Genomic DNA, 4963 nt, shown 5'->3' on the forward strand with positions numbered 1-4963 from the left:
GGGCTGAGGAAGAGCACCTTTGCAGCATGCGCATATGTAAATGCAGATACCTGTGCCTACAAGAAAGTGGGATAAAAGGGGCTCCTCAGCTTTGGCGTTCAGGACCTTGGTGGCGTCACTCAGGTTAGTGGGCCCAGTTGCTGTCTCCCTACCTGTTGGTCTGTTCCCTGATTCAGCATTTAAAGTCTTATGAAATAACACCAAGGGCTCCAAAATTCTCTTTTCATCTGAGACAACTGACAATGAACCTACCAGGCCTGGGAGGGTTGTATAACACTGCCTTTCAGGCTTCTGCTGGCCTGCCTGGGAGGTATTTAACATCCCCACCTCCTTGCTGGGCCCTGGGCCCTCAGCCTCCTCTTCCTCCTCCTGTCCCATTCCTTTGGTCTCCTACAGCTGAGCCCAAGTTACTTCGTCTATTCCCTCAACACTCTCTTTCAGAGGAATTTTTTTCATATCCTATTCCAGACTAGCTTCTGTATGCATCTGTGTGCCAAGGATTCCCAAATCCTGACCCTTGGAATGACTCTTTTTTTTTTTTTTAAATTTGTAGCTTTTTTTTTTTTTTTTTAAGATTTATTTATTTATTTATACAAGCACTGGGTACAGTCAGAAGTGCGGGAGGGTGAGAGAATTCACCAGAGCCAGAGCGGGGAGCAGAGCAGGCAGAAGGACCGAAGTACACTGCTGAGGGGAGCAGCGGGCGGCAGGAGAGGTCTGCGCGCCATGTGGGACCCTCCTCCGGTGGCCGGGGAGCAGCCGGGGATCGAACCGGCGCTGCAGAGGCTGCGGGCAGCTTAGAAACCCAGCGCTCAACCGCTGCGCCACCGGGGGAAGCCCTGGAATGACTCTTGATCAGACTTCTCTTCAGGGCTTGAGGCAGTCACTAGACTGCTGGACATCTCTGTTTAAAGGCTGTTCGGGCTCCTCAAATTTCATATGTCTAAAATGGAACTCTTTCCCACCAAAAGCTTCTCACTATCTCCCCCTGTCTCTCATCTTTGCTAAAGGATCCTCCCTCATCACTTCCTTCTACCTAGATGACGATCACAATAGTTCTGGCCTGGCTGTCCCCAGTCTCTCTTTACCCTTGACTTTGCAGAAAAAGTGACCCTTCTTAAGGACTAACACTGCCATTCATCCCCTGATTTACATCCTTCAATTTCTCTCTGCCTGCATGGAAAAGCCCACCTTCTTGGCTGGCACATGAGGCCTTTCCTAATCTGGCCTCTGCTTACCCAACAGTACTCCTTACACAGGTTTCTCTGTGAACTTGCCCAGCCATGTACAATTGCCTCGAAAAGTGCATTTGCTAGAACAAGTCATGTACTCTTGCTTTGGTCATGCTAAATCCCAAAAGCATCACAAATCCTTAAGGGCTTGTCTCCATGAATTAAAGAATGACTTCACTCCTCCAGGAAGCCTTCCTTGACTCCTGAGCTGAATGAAGTGAACATCCTCTGGGATCCACAACAGTCATTTTGATACCGGAATTGTCAGGCCTAGTCTCCCAGCCAGGAACGGATCCCAGGCTGCAGGGGCAGCGCTGAGCTCCATCCGCTAGACCCCCCCACGGGTTGGTGTCTCACGAAGCCGCAGCAGGAACTTCGCAGACGCTCAGGCAAGCAAGCGAGCAAAGGCAGGTTTGTTTAGAAGAAGAAAAAGTTTATTGAGGAGAAAAAGAGCAGAAATAAAGTGGGACTCCCAGGCCAGGGAACCAGGCCTGGGAGGGGCCAGGAAGCCAAAGTGGAATTGTGTCTCAAGGAATATATACCTTTTTTCCCTGATTATTGTAAAGCTCCACCAGTCTCTCTGTGATTGGTTAGTTCTCGGCTGTCTCACTTAATTTGCTACTGAGTTGGGAATCTTCACATTCCTTATCTATCAGCTTTCTCTTTCCCCATTTGTTGCATCTTTAAATTTATGGCCCAGTCTTCTGGATGGGCATCCCTGCATTGAAGTTAAACAGCTGCCCTTCTAATGTGTCCATAAATTAAACCACTCTCCATTTCGCCAATCTCCGCCTCCCTTTACCACCTGAAGGAAACCAGGACTAGCATTAACAATGTTGTCCTTGGTCCTGGGATATTTGTTTTTCCTAGTGGAATGGGTTACTTTCCCTTGGTTGTCCTTATCTCTGAAGCCTCCCTAAATTCTTCAGAGGTCCCCTCCTGCACTGTCCCTAAAACTGCCTAATTTCTAGCTTGCCCTGTGTCTCAATTTCATAATCTTTACCAACCCCTAGGCACTTTTTTTTATTGCTGCTCTCTTGTCCCCTTGGGAGGGCCTTATAAACAGGCAGTGTGTCTTTCACATGTGTGTTGACAGACCAGCACAGAAAGAGATGAGGTAAGAAGAAAATAAAGCCAAGTAATGACAGTAATTTGCTACACAGATCAAGAGGTATGTATTTAATATTTTCTCTTTTTGTTTTCTATATTTTCTAATTTGTGGACTATTTTTTGTACATTTTTAAAGCTATGTTTAATCTCTCCAAAAACTCCAATGAAAAGAACTCTATCCATGAAAAGTCAATTTCCTCTTTCATAAGACCCCCCACCTCAGGCACCACAAGTTCTTCAGATATAGCAAAGTAGGAAAACTTTGACATTTTCAGCAGAGAGGACCACACACACATACACAAATTCCGTGGCCTTGAAAAGGTTACATTGCTCTAGGAGTTGACTGCCAAAACCCACTTTGGGCCAAACATTTGTCAGAACCTCACTGTCTTCACAGTCTAACACAAAGGAAGAGGTCCATTCACAGGCCCTGGCTAAGATTTAGAGAGAGTGGAGATGATGGAACTTCTGAGTGATATAGCTCTCACCTTGTCAACTTGAGACATCAATGAGGAATAGTATAAAAAAAAAAAAACCCTGAAAATTCTGTGTTTTTAATCAAAACATTAACTCGATTCTCAGAAATCAAAAAATCTCAGCCACGCACACTGACTTGTAGTTCTCAGGCATTTGTGAAAAATAATCCAACCATATAATGTTCAGCCTAATACTTGTTTTTATTTTTCCTTAAAAGCAAACAAAAAATCTGATTAGTTCTAAAAATAAAGCATAAAAGAAAATTTCAGTTGAGAAGCAATACCTGTGGCTAAGAAGTCATCACTCTGATTAACAACACATTAAGTGTTACCTGACGAATGGATTCCTATCTTAAATGCAATTAGCACAAATTTCTTGAGCTTCCCACTGTTTTTATAGTTTATGCCCAGCTCTTGAAGTAATAACTTTTATAGTAATAAATCAAAGGAAACCTCCCCCTCAGCACTTAGGCAGATATTCTCTCTCTCTTCAGTGGGTAAAAGCCCTGACGTGAAATGTTGGGGCCTGGCCCAACAGCTTTCCTGAGGGTACCTACTTCTCTGCCTCAGAAGTCCCTGTATCTACGCCCCAAGGGCTGCTTTGCACAATAAATCCATTGCCAGGGCCTGCTGAGACAATCAGGACAAGCAAGGCCTCTGCCCTCTGGAAGTCCCTGCCTGAGGCACTGCTGGCTTCCATCCTGGGGACAAGTCCAACTCCAAGTACTATTGGCAGTGCCAGAGGCACGGTGCCTCTGGCAGTGAGGCTGAAGCCCAGGCCAAGTCAAGGGGCCACCGCAGGGCAAGAATGTCATATCTGGACTCACTTCCTCCAGGAAGTTGGGGACGTGACATGTGGGATGTGAGCAGGACTCATGTAGAGGAGAGGAGGGATGAAGGGTAAAGAAGGGAGTCATGTGGTCCTTTCACTGAGAGAACTCAAAGAGTCTGGCAGGCATTTGTCTCACTGAGAACACAGTGTAAACAGGCACAGCATTTGGAAGGTACAAATTCCAAGATTTTTGATTCAACACATATTTTGTGCCTGTGGGGACCCATTGCCACACCGTCTGGAAACTTACCTCATGTAGATTATTTATGTTCTTACCCAACAGAGGAAGAACAGTTAAAAGTGGGGGGTGAGGGGTGGGAAGGAGAATGTGATAGCAGGTGAGAGAAGACCAAATGATTGATTCAAAGCCACAGGACCCTTGGAGGCACCAGCACAGCCAGGAGACACCTTTTGTGTTTCATCCACTACTAGTTTATTGCAAGGTAACGTTTTGGTTCAGAACAAAGAAGAAATAAGTCCACCAAGAATGAGTTACATCAATTAATGAAATCAACTCAACAGATAGTAACATGTATTTAGTGTCAGCTGTAGGTGGTACCCAAAGTCAAAATTTATTAACTGTTCAAATGTTCAAGCTGTACAGGTGTTTTTTTTTTCAGTAGTACATACATACAACATTTATATCATAACCAAGTTAATTTTTTTGTAAAATATTTTTCCTTAAGGACTAAATACATGAAATGCTTCAACCATTAATTAAATGCACATTAATATTTGATGCACATTTATAGGTAATATTAAAGACCTGACATAAACACGTAAGTCACACAGTCAACTAAGAAAAGCTATGACCCACATAGCTGCACATTTTACTAATCCCATATTAAAGCAGAATACAAAATTATGCCACATAAATTGGATTTTTTAGAGTCTTTTTATTAGAGGATAAAGCTATGTCCATTTAAACCACCATTCCTAAAAGAGCTACCAAACAATAATTAATACCTTAAATTCAAAACTATAATACAATCTTTTACTACCCAAATCAACTTCTCTATTGGTTGACAGGATAGATCTGAGCCTTCCATAACCTATGCAGTGGCCATTAATGATGACAATTAGCAACAGTCGTATATACACAGTGGCAGTAGTAGAACTGACCAAACACATATTTCAATTGCACTGAGAACAGAATTAATAAAAATAATGGCTAAGACTGCAGTAAATGCCACATACCACACACATTATTTTTTCCATAAAATCTTTACATGTCAAAAACACTTTTAAATACTTTTCAATCTGGGTTCAAAGTATTAATCATAAAACAACTTCTTTCTTACCTCCATGGACTT

Source organism: Talpa europaea (genome assembly GCF_964194135.1).
Source record: "Talpa europaea genome assembly, chromosome: 6".
NCBI classification, from domain to species: Eukaryota; Metazoa; Chordata; class Mammalia; order Eulipotyphla; family Talpidae; genus Talpa; species Talpa europaea.